Genomic DNA, 22,352 nt, shown 5'->3' with positions numbered 1-22,352 from the left:
AGCTGTGCTCTATTCTGTGAAGAAACCGAGGCCCAGAGAGGTTAAGGACCTTGCCCAAAGTCACACAGGTAGCAGGTGGTAGAAAGAGAATCCAATTAAATGCAGGATATATACTTGACCTTCAATCTCTTGTTTCCCTTGTATCTTGATGCTACGGCACAAAGAATAGTGTTAGCATCGACAGGGCAGAAGATGGGCCTGGGGCCTGACTTGTGGACAGTGTGGGCCAGAGCACATGATCCACTCCCCGATTCCCTCACACAGGAGACACTGTTGCAGTTTACCCTATTGCTGACCCTAGAGGACAGCAGTAACATTCCCCCCACCATTCCCTCGATACAAGCACCCTGCTCCCCAGAGACCTCCAGTTCGAGCTCTCTCCTCAGAGATGGAAGGAGGGGTGCAGGAGGGCTTCTCCTGGGGCTCTGCAGACAACACCCCCAGTGGGCCAAAGCAGAACGAGGGGAGCCAACTTGGCAAGCGGAGGCCCCAGGACATCTGTTAGAGGCCCTCACACACACACACGCTGGGTTTATTAGGAACAGGCCCGGGCACTGAGCAGGCCGGACACCATAGTGGAATGTTTACCCGCCCGTCTGCCTGTCCTCTCAACACCCTGGCCTCACACCAGGCAAGGCACTGGCCATGTCTCAGGAGTGGCCAAGCCACTGCAAGCGCCCACCTGCCTTCAGCTAGCCATCATCACCATGGCAACAATCAGCTGACTAGGCCTCAGGAGGCCTGAACGCCTGCTACTCGGCCCCGGATTCCAGCAGGGTCTTCCCCATGTTCCTCTGGCTCCAGCACTGCACTAATAGACACCACGCTCAGCCATTTCTTTGAAAGACTGTTCAGTGAATGAGTCCATCCAGCTCCAAGCAGGAGCGATTCGAGGAATTCTCATTCCCTCCCATCCAATCCTTTCTCCAACAGATGCTGAAATGCTATGAATCCTCATTAAAACTTAAATATCTCCTAACTGGGGAAACACTTAAAATTTTTTTTAATCAAATGACATTTAATCTTTATTAGGCACCTAATATATCCCAAACACTTTATGTACATCTTCTCTAATCCTCACTATAGCCTTACAAAGTGGGTGTTATAAATGTAGCTACCAAGGGTAGCTCAGAGGGTTAGTCATACAGCTAATAGACTGGGAGAGAAGCATTTGAACCTGTGGACCTTCTGGCCCAGACACCTGTGTTTGGCCTACCATACCGTGTAGTCGCTAAGGGCAGGTTTTAACGTGGGCTAAGAGGAGGGGGATCTGGGTTTGCTGTGGGCTTGCAGGGTGTCAGGTGGTGGGTAGGGGGCTGGGGGTGGGAGCCAGCAAGAAAGGAAAAAGATGAAGAGCTAGACTCCAGAGTGAGGTCATGAACTTTCAAAGGATCTGTGGACAGAGTTCAGGGGGACCGTGATCTTCAGGGAAATTTTCATATTTATTTCTACGCATTCTAACTGAAATGTGTTCAGTTATGAACATGGACCACAAACCACAGGAGTATAAGCAGTTCCTGTGACGTTGCATGAATGGAGATCACAGATTTTTTCATCACTTTATCGTCATCACAGCTTTTCAAAATATGATTTTAGACTCATCACCACCTTGAAATTACAGTAGTTACCAGACTCACTGCTGATCCTTGTATGTAGTATGTCAATAAGGAAACACTTATAGCACTAAATTTAGAAGTTTGGGTTTTTTAATATTCTTATTGTGTATTTCAATATAATTGGCTTTCTCTGTAATCCTATGTATTCTGTTTTACTCAGTTAGGAACTATATTCTATTCTGAGGGAGGATCTATAGGCTTCAACAAATTGCTGAAAGATCAATGGCACAGAAAAATTAAGAACTCCTAGCTGGGGAAGTCCAAGACATGGTTTTCCTATTTTAAAATTTTACCTACCCCACTCCTCCAACCTGTGTTTCATTAAGTACACTCTTTGGCCATGAATTAATTACCTGGGCAGTTTGTTAAACTGTAGATTTCCAGGACATACATCCAAAGTACAGAAGTAGAATCTGAGGCTTGGAACCTGGGAATCTACTTCAACCCACTCACCAGTAGAGGGGCCCTGTACAGTGCCCCTGAGTGGATGTGGCCCCGTGAGCAGCATGGCTTAGGGTGGGCTGGACCCCCTTGGCCAGGTGGGAACTGTCTACACAGCTTCACCTGGGGGACCTGATCCTCCAGGTGATTTTTCAATACTCATTAATGTCTCTCAGTGAAGGAAGAAGGGATAAATCACTACTTTTGGTTTTGGTTTGGGGTTTTGTTTGTTTGTTTTGTCTTTATGTGGGGGGTTTTGGGGGTTTTTTTTGCATTGTTTTTGTTTGTTTGTTTATTTGCTTGTTTGCATTTTAGGGGATGTATTTGTTTCTTAGGGCTGCCATAAGAAATTATCACAAACTAATTAAAACAACAGAAATTTATTTATTTATTCTCTCACAGTTCTGGAGGCTGCAAGTCCAAAACTGAGGTGTCAGCAGGATTGGTTCCCACTGGGGGTTTTGAGGGAGACTCTGTACCATGCTTCTCTCCGAGTTTCTGGTGGTTTCTGGCAGTCCTTGGTCTTCCTTAGCTCAACAAAGGAAAGGAAGGAAGTGCAGACAGGAAACAGCAGATGCAGGACTGAAGCTTCCACAAGCTTCTGGACTCACCCTACACCACCTGCTGCTTTGCCACAGGCCACTCCACGCTCATCTGGGTCTCAAGTAAAGGAAGTTGCATCTAGAGACCAGGCATCAAGAAATTGGAACCCCCAAGCAGGTTCCGACTGGCCCTTTGATGTCTCCTTTTTATCCCTGAGGACCAGGCCAACTTCTCCACCAGTCACGGAGGCACAGTACCTAGGGCCCTCCACACTTTCAGGGACCCACAAAAATATTTTCATTCCTTTAAAATTCAAACCAAAAAAATAGGAACTTGTAAGGATGAATAAAGTGTTTTCATTTGTTTCCCACATGAGAAAAAAATCATCTTTAGGGCCCCTGAACATCCATTAAATTATTTTCGTACGTTTTTATGGAGGAAGGAACCCAAAAAAGGCAAGAGTGGCTCACGCTCACAGAAGTCAAAAATGCGGCCCTGAAAGGGGAGGCTTCCTAGCAGTGGAGGGGAGAGGCCAGTGTCCCTTGGATCAGCTGCTGAGATTTCATGCATGCCGAGCAAGGGGCTGTAGGCCGCCTGAGGTCCCCTCCTCCAGGGAGTTCCAAGGGTCTCCACCACTGAGGTGCTCTGGTCCTACCTCTCCCATGGGTCCCCTGGAGTCTTGTCTTCCCACTGGGAATGGAGGAAGCAACCATCAAAGAAGAAAGGCAGAGACACGAGTGGAGAAAAGAGATTCAGAAACCCTGGGGGATTCTCAGAAACAGGGCCAGCCTAACGCATCAGTTTACTATCAGCAATGCACCGGTTCTCAGTGTCCAAAAAGGAAGACCTAAGGGAAGAAGAATGCAGAGTTTAAGCTATAGCCATAAAACTGGAAAGAAGATGGGAGAAAAGGCAGGCCTTCGCCTACGTGAGGGACACCTGCTTTGTAACAGAATGACTAGATCTCAGGACTGACATTGCAGGAGATGGGGATGGGGTGGGGAGCAAAGAAATGAAAAGGACCAAAGCTCAGTCAAGAAAGGGGAGGCACTGGAGTCTCTGGGTTACGCCCGGAAGGACAATGCCTGCAGAACATAGACCACCATGTAAGTGAGCATCCCAAGTAGACAGGACAGAGGAGCCACCTCAGCTACTTGTGTCCTTGTGGTGCCTGCACGTTGTCCATTGATCACCCAGAAGAAAGTCACCTGCCTGTGACCTGAGATTTACCTGAGCCCCATCAAATTTTCCTTGTAGCGTACTCCCATTTTTTCAACAATCTGGGACACTTGTAAACCCCACTGAAGCCAAGGGTACGTGGAAGGCAGAGCCCCAGAAGTGAGCCTTAGGAAAAGTTGGGCAATGGGGAAAGATACTCTGGTTAAATATAGCATATGTCCCAAATGAGTACAGTCCCCTGACCTATTCCAGTCAAGATGTTAGTAACCAGAGTCAGAGGACCCAACCTGCAGTTCCCTTGTGTGGTTCTGTCTTGCCGTCACTGTGTCACACATCACACACACCCAAGATGCATATGTGTGTGTACTGTGGACGTGCAACAGGAATGCCAGTTGTTTGGGGTTGGTAAAGGAAGCTTGTCTCTCTCAGCCCCTCCTAAATCCTGCTGTTTACAACCATTCACTTAACCAAACATTTGTGCATGCCTCCTGGGTGCCGGGTATGGCCCAATTGCCAAGGATACTGAGATCAGCGAACTACAGCCCCTGGCCTCCAGGATGGGGAAGCCCCAGGCGCCATCACAGAGCTCACCGTCTTCCAGCAACAGCCATGCTTTGAGAGCCAACTCCATGCCAAGTTCTACACTAAATGCCTGACTTATGTCACTTAATCCTCACAATATCCCTGCTACAAGGAGACATGTATCCCACCTTTTAAAATAGAAACTGAGCCTCAGAGTTTAGGTAACTTGCCCAAGATCACCGAGCTGTAGTGTGACAAACTCATGGAGAAGTGGCTCTATCTTGTTCTTGCTAGAAGACTCAAAGAATGAAAAGGTCATTTTTTCTCCTTGTCTGAACAAATAGCCAAGGGGAAAAAAAATCTAACAATTTCTGTTTGTTTACTTTGGTTTGGTTTTCTGCTTTTCTGGCAGGTAGGTTGGTTGGTTTGTTTGTCTTTTAAGAAAGGCTTAAAGAACTTATGGTTACCAAAGGGGAAAAGTGGGGGGGGATAAATTAGGAGGTAGAGATTAACATATACACACTACTATACATAAAATAGACAATCAACAAGGACCTACTGTATAGCACAGGGGATTCTACTCGATATGCTGTAATAACCTATATGGGAAAAGAATCTGAAAAAGAATGGATATCTGTATATGTATAACTGAATCACTTTGCTGTACACCTGAAACTAACACAACATTGTAAATCAGCTATACTCCAATATAAAATGAAAATTAAATTAAAAACATTTTTAAAATTAATTATTAACTAATTTACTTATTTTTGGCCGCATTGGGCCTTCATTGCTGCGTGCGGGCTTTCTCTAGTTGTGGTGAGCAGGGGCTACTCTTCTTGCGGTGCGTGGGCTTCTCATTGCGGTGGCTTCTCTTGTTGCAGACACCAGTTCGAGCCCTGGTCCGGGAAGATCCCGCATGCCGTGGAGCAACTGAGCCTGTGCACCACAAGTACTGAGCCTGTGTTCTAGAGCCTGAGAGCCACAACTACTGAGCCCGTGCACCACAAGTACTGAGCCTGTGTTCTAGAGCCTGAGAGCCACAACTACTGAGCCCGTGCACCACAACTACTGAGCCTGTGTTCTAGAGCCTGAGAGCCACAACTACTGAGCCCGTGCACCACAACTACTGAGCCCACATGCCACAACTACTGAAGCCTGCGCGCCTAGAGCCTGTGCTCTGCAAAAAAAAGTTTTTTAATTAAAAAAAGAAAAGAAAGGCTTAAAGAGATGAGAGAACCGTGCTGTCTGAGAGGGGAACTGTTTTAAGGGTAGGAAGACAGAGGAGAGGTGGCTCAGCCTGAGGGGTTATGCGTCTTCTCTGAGACTGGGAATGAGACAATGGTTTGCAAGTCCCTGAGGGTGGAGACCTGCAGCCCGGGATGGGAGCATGACTGAGGGGTGCGCCCAGGGAAAATGTGAGGCCACGTGCCTCGGGAGCCTCTGCCGAGACCCCCGACCAGGCTTGGGATGGAGGAAGATGGGAGGCTCCCTTCGAAATGGTGCTTGCAGACCATGAGCCAGAATTTCTCAACTGTGGACCCAACACGGCAAACTTGCTCCTCAATCTTGCTGAACACTTGCCAGGGTTTCCTTACATTCCCAAGGAGGAGAGAAAGAATCCTTCACCACTGCTCCCCCCAGAAAGACATTAACTAAGAATGGGTTTCCTGCCAGCCCTGGCAGGTGGGGGACCAAGCCAGATTTATTTGCTTTAGAAAAATAAAGAAAACGTGTGGCTGCTCACGCCCAAGGGTCTCAGAGCAAATCCACACGGGTTCCAGCTGCCTAGCGGCAGTGCTGGGCACCCAACCTGCCCCATCCTCCCGCAAAAGAGCCAAAGGCCTCCGGGGCCTCTGCCCAACAGAGAACCGGTCCTTCCCCGCTCAAACCATCACTTCTGGCTCGGTGTTAGGAAGGCACAATGCAGCTGCTGAAAGGGCAGTAATTAAGTCGAGCACGCCTGGAAGATGATGACAATAATTTCTATTTCTCTGCTCCTGCATCCCCCCACAAGCTTTCCAGATTTTACAGCCGTGACTCACCTCCGCTACTGCGCAGGGTAGCTCCGAGGGAGCGCGCACGCTCACAGCACGCTGAATTTAGGCAGAAGATGAAAAAAAAACGTACACCCCGATTAATTACAAGAGGAACACTCCCTGTCACATGCCGTCCAGCTGACTTCATGCCTGGGCGGCAGAAATGCGATAAAACTCCCAAGTTGGTCCTTATAATTTGGAGAGTCAGATGGCTCAGCCATGATCTCACAGCGTGCGCCCCAGCCAGTGGCCCTGAGCCAGGCTTTGAAATATGACCCAAGAGGGGGCTGGTGACGGAGGGGCCGCTTCTGGCACGGTTCATCCTAAATCAATTTTCCTATGAGGTCGCATCCTTCTCGGGCTGCCCAGCGAGGCCGCCCCACTGGCAGCTGCTGGCTCGATCCGGTGGCGGGGCCACCTGACAGCCCCATGGCAGCGCCAGTAGTTAAGCAGGAGGTCCATTCTATTCCTACAGCGATCCTCTCCATACTGGGCACTTGGCACTCGACCAGCCACGGTCCCTTAGTGCTATTCAACCCAGTTCAGTCAGCAAACGTCTACCTGGAGGCACAATAGCATAGTTGCTGAGAACACCGTGTTTGGATTAAGAAATCCTGTGGGTTTGTATTCCACCTCTCTCCATTAGGACCTGCATGAACTTGGGCAAGTGATTTAATCTGAGCCTCATTTGTCACCAGAGGAAATCTCACGTATCCCATGTGGGATGTAATACAGGGATCAATCCCTGACAGTAGGGAAGGATACACCCCACCAGCTACTGTGCTACTTCCTCAGTAGCACAAAAGTGCACGAATTCCTGGAGCAGCTGCAGGAGATGAGTGTCCTGCGAAAGGTGTGAGATAAGGGGTATGAATACGCGGGGTGAAGGCGAATTCCCGACCAGTCATGGCATCAGGGGCTATGTCTGAACCTGGCTTTGAAGGACCGGGCAAATGTGGCAGCCTCGACAGCGGGAGCTGCAGGAACTAACGCTCAGAGGCAGGCGAAACACGGCATTTGTTTGGGGAGCAGTGAGTGGGCAAGGTTGGCTCTTTGGGTATTGAGGTGGGAGAGTAGAGGCAGTCATGGAGGAGAGAGCTCCAGACGCCAGCACGAGGAGTAGGAACTCTTTTTCTTTTAGGGAGTGGGATCTCCAAGTGTGACTCATGGACCGTAATGAGTAGAAATGGTGGTGGGAGATACCCAGGAGGAAGTTACACCAGCCAGCAGAAATGTGAAAGGAGGATCCGGGGCTGGAAGCAGGGCAAGGGCAAAGGAAACGAAGTGAAGGGAGTTGGGGAAAATGAACCACAGGATGTGGGAGACTCGCATTCTGAGTAGAGGAGTAGGATGAGGGAAAGAAAAAAAACCAAGATGAAACTGGGATTTCAAGCCTAAGGAAGGAGCAATATAGGGACAGCTGGAGGGTATCAGTTTGAGGAGAGAAAAGATGAGCTCCGGGTCTGGGGCAGTGGGAAGGCTAGGGGAGAGACCCCTTCTCCTGCCATTTACCTCTCCACTCCCTAAAAACCGATCCTCAGGACCTCAATCAAGCACAAAAGCAATGGCCAAGACCACCTCAAAGCTATCCAGGCTGCAAGAGCCTTGGGTCCCCTGTTCTTTCTGGCTCCTCCTGAGGCTGGTCCCACCGGTGGTGCTGAATGAAGACTTGACCCATCATCCAACACCATCCCTTGAGGGAGCACTTCCTGCTGATGGTCTCATTCTGCCCTCCATAACCCTGTGAAAGTGGGCGCACTCACCTCCCCTGTCTCACACAGAAGGAACTGAGGTTGTGAACGTCAAGATGCGTTGTAGGTCCCACACCAGTGAGCAACTCGAGACTCCAGCGCAAGCGCTTGGAGGCCACATCTGACCCAATGCACACAAATCAGGGCGAGAAACCCAAGGGCAAAAGGATTGAAACCCAAGTCTGGTCTGAAGGCAAAAAGCCCAAGTGTAGTCCAGAAATGAACACGTGTGTGGTGACTTCTTATGAGTGAGGCGCTGGGTCCCACATCTTGGAGGAAGCAAAGTATCATCTGAGACCTCCTCCCTCAAACACCTGCAGCTCCACAGGGCAGACAAGACTCCCAGCCAAAACAAACACCCACATCATCCTCTCCTTGTGTTTACTTCATGGCACTTAGCTTTAGCTGAATTTACCCTCTGCAGCTGACTGCATGTTTACTGGGTGTCTTCCCACACTGGCCATGACTAAGGACAGCTGTTTCTGGTGACTTCCCAGATCTAGAAAAGTGCCTGACGCCTGGTGGGCACTTTGTAAATATTTGTTGAATGAACACCAAGAATTTGGGCAGGGAGGAAAGTGGGAGTGAAGCTGAGAGAAGCGAAAGGTGGGCTAAGACTTCACAGTGAGGAGGGGTAGGAAGGACGTGAAGTCCAAGAAGTAAGACAAATGAGAGAGAGATGTAGGTAAATGTGGGTCTTGGGGAGGAGAGCAGCAATTCTCTTCACCTTTGTCTGCTCATCCTAACACACCTACCCCTCGATCCCTTCTCACCCACCCCATCTCCACCCCCTCCCTTCTTACCCCTGAAAGAGGTGAAACAGAGCTTTCGCTGGGCCTGCCTAAAAGCTCAGGACCAAACAGTGGGGTCTTTTCTGCATCTCCCTTGCTTCTACAGTTACAGGGACCTAAGGACCACCGTGCTCCATCTCTCAGCAGCTGGTTAGGAACCTGAGCTCAACCACCCATCTCTTTCTCTTGGATACCCTCCAACCCATTTGGGAATACCTTCTCTCTTGATCCTGCCAGTGGGGGCTGATACAGGCCTGCCACTCCCTCCACCATCCCAGTCCCAACAAGCCTATGTCAAGCCGTCTAGACGAGTTCTGCTCTGGCACCGGGGCAAGCATCTGTGCTATGGTCTCCCCGCTTCTCCCCATGAGTGTGACCGTCCCTCGCCCTGACACGGTAAGACCCCAGATTCAGGTGTGGGCATTGATGGGGTAAACCTTTTGCCAATGTGGTGTGGTAATCTGTTTTATATCTGGTTCCCTGGAAGCAGAGCCTGAGACAAGGATTTGGGCACATGTGACTTACTGAGGAAGTGAGGAAAGCAGGATCGGGAGGGGAGGACTTAAGCCAGGATACGGTCTCAGCTGGGATCTAGCTGAAGCCTGACCCCACAGGGAGCTCTGGAGTGTGAACTGTACCTCAGAGTTGATCCCACTTTGAAATGGGGGCTGGTCTCTTATATCCCCTGGTGGTTACTCATTGGATGCAGGCTACAGGAGGTGAATGAGGGAGCTTGTATCCTCCCAAGTAAAGAAACTCCGGGAATGAAGGCAAACTTCTAGAGAAGGGGAAGCTGGGAGCCCTTAGGAGGCAGCACCCAGAGCAGCTGGGATCTGGGTGCACCAGCCTGGTAACAGGGATCGGGGTGGGAACATGAACAGCAACCCCTCTATACTCCTTGGTGCCACTTTTTAAAAAATTTTATTGAAGTATAGTTGATTTACAGTGTTGTGTTAGTTTCTTCTGTTCAGCAAAGTGATTCAGTTATATATATTCTTTTTCATATTCTTTTCCATTATGGTTTGTCACAGGATATTGAATATAGTTCCCTGTGCTATACAGCAGGACCTTGTTGTTTATCCATCCTATGTATAATAGTTTGCCTCTGCTAATCCCAAATTACATTCCTTCCCTCCCCCACATCGCCTCCCCCTTGGCAACCACAAGTCTGTTCTCTATGTCTGTGAGCCTGTTTTTGTTTCGTAAATATGTTGATTTGTATCGTATTTTAGATTCCATGCTTGGTGCCACTTAAGAAAAGGAAGTCTTCACAGGAGCCTGGGTCTACTGAGGTTTGTAACAAGGTTTGGAGTCAGGGTCTTAGCAAATAATTCAGGGTTGCTTTGCCTTGTTCTATTCTGTTCACATTTGTTTCCATAGAAACCTATCCTGGAAGGGGTCAGTATGGGTGACCCTTAGTCTCATGTCCACTCGTGGTACCATTAGAAGCATCTCATGGTGACATCACTTCTCTGAGAGTGAATCCTAAAGAAGACAAAAGAACAAGATCTCCTGCCCGCTCCGTGAAATCGATGTCCACAAGGCTTCAATAGAAGCAGTACTCACTCCACAGGCATTCCTCAGGAAGCCCTTTCCAGAACAGTCTCTGTGCCCAGGGGCATGTGGAGACCTAACTACAATGGAAAAAAGCACCAAAAATTGTTTTCATTCAGGGAAGTTGATTTTTAAGTGGAAAATTCTTAACCTTTCAGCTAAATGACATAAATTGATTGCAAATGCCCCATTCAAAAAGGAAGGAAAAGAAAATCTGTGGAGAACTAAGTACATATTTCTATCCCCAGTATGCTGCTTCAGCGACCCTGTCAGGTCACACTGGACCAAATAAGGAGAAAAAGACACACAATGTCTTTGAAGAGAAAGCTGAGAAGGCGAAGGGGGCCTGGGGCCAACGGCTGAGGTGGAGGGAGAAAACTGGGGAAGATTGGAAGTGACAGAAGTTTCCAAAGAAAGAGATTAAGATCACAGAAGTCCATGCCTGGGCCGGCGTGACAGCAAAGGAGGGGACAGGCTGAGGTGGCAACGCTGATGAGCAGGAAACAGACCCCTGGGGAGGGAAGGGGTCCCCTCCTGGAGGGAGGACACGCTGATAAAGGGAACTCCAGCTGCTCCAAGGATTACAAATAAATGACAAGGTGTGAAGAGTAAGTGAGGGAAAATGAGGTATCGGGGGCTCTGTTTTATGTTTAATACCCAGGAGTAGAAGGATGTCGGAAATGTGGTGACCAGATGCACAGGGGACTGTGAAATCCCCACCAGGAGAGGGGAAGTTGAATGTCAGCCTTGGTTGGCCGTGCTTTTCCCTAATCTGTGAGTCAGATTTCTAGCTCGGGTTTATCCCAGTCCCCTTGGAGGGTGGGGCTTTTCCCCTTGGCCATCTGGAAGGCCAATCTGCAGATCCCCTGGCAATCTAGAACGAAATCAGAGACCACGCAATGGGGATGGTGATGGCCAAACGGACCAGCAGACACCGGCTTTTCCTCGTGCACCTGACACCGGGCCACTGCGCCAGCAGGACTGGCTCCAGAGCCCACCTGCCTGGACACTTGGCCTGGCCTGGCCTGGCCTGGCCTGGCAGGGCAGGACATCTAGGTGAACCGTCCCCAGTGCCAGCCCCTGAGCTGGAAGAAAGGATCTACAACGATGCACAGACCATCCCATCCTGACTGTACTTCTCAACCTGTTACCCTCAAATGTCACCTCCTTCATTCATCCATTCACTTTATTCATTCAACAAACAGAGCAGAACTACTTCACATTTCAGGCTTCAGAGCCAGGGAAAGCTGGGTGTGTCCTGCAGTCCTCCCACCTCCTAGCTCTGTGTCCTGGGCAAGTTACACAACCCTCTCAGTCTGTTTTCTCATCAGCCCTTCTTCCTCACTCAAGACTATTCCTTCCACGTGGGGGAGGTCCCACTCCACTCCTGGTTTCTCTCTGTCCCCTCATTCACTGACCCCCAGGGGAGAAAGAGTGATATTTTTATTTTAAGTTTGGGGCTCAGTAGCAAGAAATTTACCCGTCCATAGAACACACAGATATAAGCTTACATTTCCCACTTCATCAGTAACAAAGATGGTGCTGTATTTCAGTCTCCAGCTGCCAAGACTTTTGTTTTACTTCTCAACCAGTTCATAACTCCAGTGGAAAAGAGAGGTGCTATTTATGGGGTGACCCTCAAATCCCAACAATTAGAAATAATTATTTGCATACACATAACTGAGATTCAACTGCATCGGTTCAATGAAACACTTCAAAAGGAACAGTGAATTCCAATCCACGGACTTTTTTCTTCCCTTGAATCTCACTGGCATCCCCATCAACATTCCAGATATTTGATGACCCTGTGATTTCTAACAGAAATTTACACTTTCAGTATATAAAAGACAAAAATAGAGCTCCTTGCCCATCTACTCTTCTTAATCCAGTTCCCTCCTGGGGCCAAGGTTAGCAGTTTTCATGACCACTGCTTACTTTTTGTTAAGATCATCCTTCCCTGCTGAATTCCAGATCCTTATCCAGGCCCTGGTGAAGGAGAGGACTTCTTTCATGCGGTTTCTCTTTATGGGCATCTAGGGCTGAGCTACCTTCGGTAACTAAGAGCATCTTTGGCTCCCCCGTGACCACGAGGGTTTCATTTGCAGAGGCTGACTCTTGTTTGGAAATGGTGATTACACGAAACAGAGAGATGCTGAGATTAGGGGGGCCAGAGCATTCCAGCTCAATAAATCAATCCCTTTTTAATTGTGTCCTTGTCAGTCAACATTCTTCTAAAGACTGGAGGGCAAGGAGCTTGTTAGCTGAGTGGTTCCTCACTGCCCTTTGTGTGCTGAACTGATTGTCAATCACCTTAAGCCAGAGCGAGCAGAGGCCATGCAGGGGCTACCACGTCTGTCCCCATCACAAGAAAAAAGCCGAAAAGATCATCTATACGCTTGGCTCTTCTTTTTTGGAGCTTCTGAGAAAATGTAAACCTGGGTTTTCTTCTCTGTGTAGACAGCCAAGTTCTAACCCCATTTGGCAAAACTGACCAGCTCACTTGCAGATTTCTAATGCCTTTACCTTAAAGATCATTAAATCATTGGTTACATTTTCAGAGCAGCTTCCAAAGACTGTTAGACAATACAGCTTCTATCTGGCATCTAAATGTATCTTTCCTCACAGGTGTTTCTGCCTCTTATTCTCGCAGCAATATGCTGACAGTCGGTTTACACGGGTACCTGCAGGATGAATGCAAAGCTTAACCATGATATGATTTGCTATATTACTCACAAAAGCTAAAAATTTGAGGATATTGAACAGTGTTTGGATCTTTGTCTTGTTTTGCTTCTCAAATTTTTACATGCATGACAATCACTTGAGAGGCTTGGGAAAATGAAGGTTCTGATTCAGTAGGTTGGGGTAGGGATGGAAGCCAACATCCTGCATTTTGATTTTTATTTTATTTTTTTAATTTTTATTGGAGTATAGTTGATTTACATTGTTGTGTTAGTTTCAGTGTACAGCAAAGTGAGTCTGTTATACATATACGTATATCCACTCCTTTTTAGATTCTTTTCCAATATAGGCCATTACGGAGTGTTGAGTAGAGTTCCCTGTGCTATACAGTAGGTCCTTGTCGATTATCTATTTTATATATAGTAGTGTGTATATGTCAATCTCAATCTTACAGTTTATCCCTTCTCCCCTCTCCCCCCCAGTAACCGTAAGTTTATTTTCTACATCTGTAACTCTATTTCTGTTTTGCAACATCCTGCATTTTGAATGAGCTCCCATTTGATATCAAGGCTGCTGGTCCACGGACCAGACTTTGAGTAGTAAGGATCTAGACTTATACTTTCATCTGGATCATGTTCCAAAATCCTTGACATCATCTTCTTAGTCTGGGCTCTGCAGTCTGGCAGACTTGGACAGGTTACTTAAACCCAGTGAGCCAACTTTTCTCACAGGTATCTCAGGAGACAGAGCATGAAGGTACTTTAAACAGCCTAGCACAGAGGATGCATTTAATAAATGGTACCATTTATCAGCATCAGCATCTATATCAGGGTGGGGCAAACTACAGCCCACAGCCAAATCTGTCCTGCCACCTGCTTTTAGAAATAGTTTGATGAAAACACAACCATGCCCATTTATTTCTATAGATCCATGGCTGCTTCTGCACTACAACAGAAGAGTTGAGAAGGTACAGCAGAACTTAAAACCCAACATATTTTGTGTATAGAACACAAAACCCAACATAGTGGCTATGAGGCCCTTCACAGTAAAGGTACGGCAACCTCTGATTTGTATCACTTTTTCAAAAATAACAATGTACTGAGCACCTATTCTGTACCGGGAGGTGGCAGGGTAATAAAAAGTTTCTTCCCCTAAAAGGTTTCAACATCTAAGAAATATTTAATTAATCCCTGTGATATCCCAGACACACTCTCACCTCCAGTCCCTCATCTTTAAAATGGAGATCATAACAGCACCAACTTCAGAGTGTTTGCTGTGTGGACTTCCAGAGTTAATGCATGTTAAAGTCTTAGAATACTGCCTGCAACATATTAAGTGTTCATAAATATTAACCATTATTTATCTTTATCCTTGTAGGTGTTTTCATTTAAATTTTACACCCAAGCAAGAGGATAGGAATTGCTCTTTTATAGACGTAGAAAGCATGAGCGGTCAAGATCCTTGGTCTTAGTCATCTAAAGCCTCCCAAAGTAGTTGGAACACAATCACCTCCCCATCATCCTGTCCCCAGGCCTCTCCTACAGTCTGGCCCAGGACAGCCCTCAAACGCAATACAATAATGATGATAAAAATATCACCAATAGCTAACGTTTACTGAGAGCTCCTTACAGGCACCATGCCAAGTTCCTGATCACAACCAAGCACCAGCTATGACATAGACTCACCTCTTCTCCACTGACTTACATTTTCATTTAGACCCAATTCTACTTCCATTGCTGATTTTTATTCAATCAGCAAATCCTTACTGAGCACCTACTATGTGCCTGGCACTGTTCTCAGTGCTGAGGATACAGAATCAAACAAAGCAGACAGCAGGCTTCTCCCATGGAGTTGACATTCCCGTTGGGGAAAGACAGACCACAAACGTAACTTCCCATTGTGGTTTGCACTCTGAGGAAAATAAAGCAGTGTTGTGTGGCAGCAACTGGGGGGTAGGAGAGGAGTTGGCTCTAGATTGTGTGGTCATGGGGACTCTGAATAAGGGGAGAAACAAGACATGGCAAGATAGGAGAGAGCATTTCAGGCCAGCGGAATGGCCAGTGCGAAGACCGTGGGGTGGGGAAGAACTCCGTCTGTTCTAGCAACACAGAGACGTGATGGGGGAGTGGAAGGTGTTTGGACCAGAGAGGGCTAGAATGAGAGGTGGCGACCTGGCCTCAAGAACCACTGGGGCTGTGGGAAGGAGTGCAGATCTTTTTCCAAGTGTAACCAGAAGCCATATAAGTGTTTAAAGTTGGAGAGGGCTGTGATGGATTTGACTGTTAGCACAATCTCTTTGGTTGTATGCAAACAGTGGGCTAGAAGGGGCCGAATGCAAGCAGCAAGACCAGTTAGGAGGCTACTACAGCTGCCGGGAAGGGGAGACAGTGGTGTGGACGGGAGTGGGAGTGGTGGCAACCCAGAGGCAGACAGGGTTGGGATATATTTTAAAAGTCGTTACGGTTCCGACATAGCCCTCTCTCTTCCTTTCAGCTACAATCAGGCTACTTACCACAGCACAGGCTGGCATTCACACCCAAGAACTGTAGTTATTAGTTTGTAAAATTTCCACCCCAATGTGGAGATCATCTCCCATCCCTCTGGAAACTCCTCTTCATTCATGGAAGGCTTTGGCACGTGGTGCTGAGTCCTTCATCCCCCTAAGCCCTTCCACCCTCATGGTGATTGTCACGTGGATGATCTATTCCATTCCTTGACCTTCGTCTCCACCTACAACCACTACATTCCAGCTCCGATCATGCATTCCTGTGTCTGCACCTGAACCTCGGCTTCAGAAGGGATGGCCCCACCCCTGAAATCTAAAACTCAGACAACTCACTTTCTGCCCAAAGCCTCACATTTCAGAAATTATCCAAGGGTGGTGGTGCACAGACCCCTTGAATGAGAACTTCTTGGGGTGCCTGTTAAATATGTAGATCCCAGACCCCACCTCGGACCTACTGGTTTAGAATCACTAAGAGAGGTACTCAGAAATCTACACTTTTAACAAGTTGCCTAGATGACGCTCATGCACAGCTGAGTATAAGAACCACTACCTGTCAGTCCAGCCCTGGCATTACTCTCACCACAGCTGTCCTTCAAAGCCACAGAGCTCTCTGATCCTTGTTTCCTCCGCGTTCACTCTACCAGCCCTTCCTACCTTCACTTTCTTCCCGTCCAGCACACGCCCCATCATCCACCACTTCAACCCTCTTGGCAATTTCAGTTTCCTTGCCCAAATGGGCTAGTTTTGTCCAGCAAAACCCTGGCCCTAGAACAGTTCAACTACTCACCTTTTCCACTGGGACTCATTGATTTGTTTATGATTTCACTAAAATTTTGCTCAATGCCCAAAGTATTCCAGTCACTACATAAAAGAGTTTGTTTTGTTTTTTTAAATCCATGATCATTTGCCTTTGAGGATCTCACAGCTGAGTGGGGAGAGCCATAAAATGCTAAGTTCAGTGAAAGAAGTAAGCACAGGGCATTATGGATGCGTGAAGGAGAAGATCCCAACCCAGTCTGGGGTGGAGCAAGATTAGGAAAACCTTCTTGGAGGAGATATTGAAGAATGGTGAAAAGGAGGTAGACAGATGAAGAGGAGGAGGAGGCATTCCAGGCAGAGGGCGCTGCATAAGCAAAGGCAGGGAAGTGAGAACAGTAGAGCAGGTGTGGGACGTGGGAAGCCAGTCAGTGTAGCTGAAGCGTGAAGTTCATGGCATGGAGGGGTGATAATATTTTCCAAACAAAAACTCAGGATATATGGTCCCAGTGAGGCGGAATGTTCCAAATCAGGAATGTCTCAGAAAATACCAGAGATGATGTCACCAACATACTAGGTATTTAGGGCTCAATCTACCGCTTCTGCTATATACTCCTGCCCCTACATGCAGCTCAACTCCTTACTCAAGACCACCAGAAAATAAAACTCGCTGTGCAAGATTCTTGGAGACCCTTCTCACATCAACCCTAGTAGTATGTATAATAGTGAAAAATAAAAAAAATTATCTAACTATCCATCAATAGGAGAGAGGCTAAATCAATTGTAGTACATTCAAATATACCACGCCATCATATTAGACTTTATTTAGTAATAACATGAGAAAATACTCACCACATAATATTATTTTAAATAAAGCAAGTATACTCAGTATATTCAGAGTGACTTCTATTTTTAAGTCTACACATGTATGGTAATGTATAATATCATCATAGAACAAATAAATAGAAATAAATGGTTAGGTTCCAATTTTTTTTCTAGTCCTACTCCAATCTATTCTCCATGCATAGTCAGATTGATATTTCTAAAATGCAAATCTTATCTATCCTGCCTAAAACCCTTCAAAGTCCAAACTACATTATCATGGAGCCCAAAAGCCAATGTCATCTGGCCCCTTTCCAACCCCTGCCCCCACTTGCCATCTCTCACCTTCAGGTCTTTGCACATGCTGTTCCTTCTCCTGAAATGCCCTTCCCTATTTCTTTTGCCAGCTTGACTAACTCTGCTCATCCTTCAAGATGCAACTTAGATGTTACTGGCTGTAGGTAGCCCCCTCCCCCAGTGGCCATCACCCTCAAGCCATATCCAGTACCCCTTCTATATACTCCCATCACACCCTGTGCTATCCCCATAGCACTTTTCATACTGCAATATAGTTGTTAGCTTTCTTATTTTTATGCTTCACTAGAATTTAACCTCCATGATGGCAGAAACCTTGTCTGTCTTGTACATGAAAAAAAAAAATCCATATTAGTAATCATTGCATATCTAATTACATAATGCATATCAAGTTACCCCCAAAATTTGGTGGCTTAAAACAACCAACATTTATTATCTCACGCAGTTTCCAAGAATCAGGAAACCAGGAGCACATTAACTGTGTGACTCTAGCTCAGGGTCTCTCATGAGGTTATGGTCCAGATGTTGGCATGGGCTGCAGTCATCTGAAGGCTTGAGTGGGGCTGGAGGACCCACCTCCAAGTTGGTTCACTTGCATGGCTGTTGGCAGGAGGCCTCCACCATATGCATGTGTTCGTTAGGTTGCTTGAGTGTTTTCATGACATGTCAGCTAGCTTCTCCCAGGGAGAGCAAACCAAGAGAGAAAACAGGGACATAACAAAGATTCGACATCTGTATTAATCCCCATTTTACATATAAGGAAACACAGAGAAGCCAGGTAAATATGTCCAGGGTCTCACACCTAATTAGTGTCAGAGGTAAGATTTGAACCAGGCAGCCTGGCTCCAGAGCCCTTGCTACTAACCATTATACTATCCTGCCTCTCTAGGCCAATCAGTAAATATTTACCGGATAAAAGAAACTACTATTCGCTAGGAACTGTGTGTGATATATGCTCCCCTAAATTAGCTCGATTTTGGTCCATTCATACTATGTGCCAAGCACTGGGCTAGACACTTACGGAGACATTTCAGCCATGCACACATCACACCCTCCTGAAAAAAATCCCAAGATTCTGGGGCATTCATGGCTTGGAAGAAGAGAAGCCAAAGTTCTTGGGCCTCAGAAAGCTGGTCTCATGATCCAGTTACATGGGAAGGGCCAGGTTTCTCTGGAAGGTCATATGAGCTAAGTTACCTCAGGCCTCTTGGGCCAGGAGGCCAGTGTCACAGATGCTGACTAAGGCAGCCTGCTTGTCCTTCAGTACCTCTACCCCAGGAGATGAGGCTGGGACCTGGGTGTGCAGGGTGAGGCTGACAGCTGCTGTTTGAACCCAGTGATTTCACTGAAGAATCATTCTACAGCTGCCTTGCCCGGGCTGCAAGAAATCTTGGAGGGAGACGGCCCAGCAGTGAAATCACCAGTGAGGCGCCAGGTACAATGGCACCCTCGTAGGATATAGCTCGTGATCTCATGGGTGCAGAAACACAGAGCCAATATCCCTGCCTCAGCCCAGCCCTACCCAGGTGCAGCCCAGGGCAGCCTGCACTGCCCATAAGCTGGTATTAATCCTCTCCTCCAAACCAAAGCTTACAATAAATAAGAAGAAACCAACAATGTTCCCTGGAGAAGAATTTTCTCAACTCTCTCCTCATGTTTAATATCAATAAGAGGAGAACTTGAATGTCCCTCCACTGAATTATTATTCACCCTAATTTGAATATAGAGGTTATTCACATTTTAGTGCACCATACATACTAAAGGACAATTCTTTATTCTTTTATAAAGCATTTTCCCCACCTTATACAGAGATGATTTAGGATTTAGACACGCACAATGCAGCAAGAAGACATGAATTATGTCAGCGTGAAAGAAGAGAAATCAAGATTAGAACAGTAAATGGAACTAGGAACAAGGGGGGAACAAATACAGAAAATGCATACTGTGGAGTCCTTTACACTTGGTATGGATGGTTGTACTTTGGCTCTGAGATTCCTAGCAAACAGAGTGAAGAATGAAATCTGATCAAATTTAAAAATCAGTGTTCAGCATATTTTTTGCCATTATATTTGACTTCAATAAATTCTTTTTACAAATCATAGTGTTCATGAGATTAAAGCCAGACAGTTACTCAAGAAAAACACAATACCAGAAAGAAATTCATTCCAAGACTTATCATAAAAAGAATGCTAAATGAAGTAGTGAATAATATTCTTATTAAAAAGATCTCTTGGTGAAGGCCACCAATATTACTCTAAAAATCAGGGCTCATCAGACTACAAAACTGGCCCTCAGCTTGTTTTTGTAAATAAAGTTTTATTGGAACATAGGTATGCTCATTTGTTTACATATTGTCTATGGCTGCTTCTGCACTATACAGGCAGAGTTTAACAGATGTTACAAAGTCAAGACACCCAAAGATGACACCCCCCACCCCCCGCAATGAGTCATACCCTGTACAGTCCCCTCCCCTTGAGTGTGGGTAGAACCTGTGATTTGCTTCCAACCAATAGATTACAGCAAAGGTGATGGGATGCCACTCCCTTGATTGGATTACATTATAAGACCAAGGTGATGGGATATTGCTCCCTTGGTTATGTTACTTTGTGTAAGACTCTGTCTAAACAGACTGGAGAGAGAGAGACTCTCTTACTGGCCTTGAAGAAGCAAACAGCAATGATGTGAATTGCCTATGGAGAGGGCCACATGTTAGGAACTGCAGGTGGTCTTAGGAGCTAAGGGCCTTCGTCCTACAACCACAAGGAACTTAATTCTGCCAATAACCACGTGAAGTTGGGTGTAGCTTCTTCCCAAGTTGAGCTCCCAGATGAGAATGCAGCTCAACCTCTCACTTGACTACAACCTTATGAGACCCTCAGCAGAGGATCCAGCTAAGCCATGCCCAGAGCCTCGTCAACTGAAACCGTGAGATAATAAATGTGTGTTGTTTAAAGCTGCTACGTTTGTGATAAGTTATTACGCAGCATAGAAAACTAAAACACCATCTACCTCTCACAAACTCAAATATGTACTATCTGGCCCTTTGCAGAAAAATTTTGCTAATCCTTGCACTAAAGCACAATTCAGAAAAAGAAAATACCCTATGAGGAGTGTATGGGATTTTCAAAACATGTGGAGAGAAGTAATAAGAATGTCTAGAGGCCCTACTCTGGGTCAGCATTGTCAGAGCCATTGACCTTGACACCAGGAAGTATCTGAGGAGGGCCCATGAGGGCAGCTGAAGTAATTAGAGGTCATTGGTGGCAAGCAACAAAAGTTGACTGTGGCTAGCTTACACAAGAAAGGAAGTTCTTTGAAGTTTATCAGATAATTCACAAAATCAAAGGAAAACCTGGCAATTTATTCTCAATCACAGAGACCAGGACAGTTCTGTGGGTCTAAATAGCAGAAAGGGCTCACAGCCTCAGCAGGACTCTGCCACTGGTATGAATGCTCCCCAACTGCTGGGTTATATTTTTTGCATCACTGAGTTCAAAATTCAAAGTCCCAAGAGAGAGAGGAACTGAGTGGCTGAGGAGGGGCAGGCACTTTGATTTAACTCACCACGACTGCACAAGGGTGGGGAGAGATTCTTCCCCTAAAGGGAAGCAGGATGCTAGACTGGAAAAGGGAGAAAAGGGTGCTGAGCTGGCCCCAGCTGCTGCCTCGCCTCCATTCCTGCCTCCCTTGTGTTCCCTCCATCCCCTGCACTCAGCCCACCCACCCAAACCCTCCTGGGAGCGTTCTCACCACATTTATCCTCACGTAGTGATGTCCACCTGGATGGAGTGTAAGCTGCCTGGGGAAGAGATGGAGCTCACTTCGTTCCCCACGGTAACAGGAGTGCTTAGCATGTGCCCAGCACATAGTGGGTGCCCAAGGAAGATGTGTCAAGTGGGTGAACAAGGGAACAAATGGATGAAAGCTCAGACACACTCATCTCTTAACCACTCCACCAAATCCCTATGTGGACATTCCTGTATCCTTCCCCACTCTCCCCACCACCCACTTCCCGTCCCTCCCCTCTGAGAGATGGGAGAAGCGCCTTGCATCTCTCACTTCCTCAAATCTTTCTCAGCAGCCCCACCCTTTCGCCAGCTGCAGAGGAGTCCAGCAGACCAGCTCTTCCCACAACTAGCCCCTTGTACGTGGTATGAGGAAAATAAATAACCATGGTAGAGATGTGGCTGTGTAGTTCTCCCTGTAAAACGGTTTGTGAAATGCTATAAATATCGCTGCACTAGTTCTTGCTGCCTCAAACAGATGATGGTTTGAAGCTGGAGGGTGGAAAGGAGGAGGAGCTGCTACAAGGGGGCCCTTTCGGGCACAAGGTGCTTTCTGTGCTTCCAGAAAGTCAGGAGCCTTGCTCTGGCCAACGATGAACACAGAAAGCCTCACTCAGTGAGAAACCAAGCCTCAGACTGAGGCACGGAAGGTCATGCCAAAGTCAGTACCATATTCCTTCACTCATGCATGTGTTCATCCATTGCATATTTATTTAACTCTTTGTGTTTGCCATGCACCTTTCTGAGGTGCTGGGAATACCACAGTGAAGCAACTAGTTATGGTCTCTGCTCACAGAGCTCCAGGTTAATGGTAAACACAGACAAGCATCCAGACGGTGATAGTCCTACATGGTTAAGTGCGAGAGGAGAGGACACCTACACTGCTATGGGAGCACAGAAGCAGGGGATTTCACTGGACTCAGGTAACCAAGGAAGGATTCCTGGAAGATGTGACAATAACGCTTAGATTTAGAGGAAGAGTATACGTAAAAACAGACATTCCATATCTCACAATAAACTAATGCAGGATTGGGTATCAATGGCAAATACACA

The sequence above is a fragment of the Balaenoptera borealis genome, assembly GCF_965194805.1.
Source record: "Balaenoptera borealis genome assembly, chromosome: 13".
NCBI lineage: Eukaryota > Metazoa > Chordata > Mammalia > Artiodactyla > Balaenopteridae > Balaenoptera > Balaenoptera borealis.
This window is presented reverse-complemented; position numbering follows the sequence as displayed.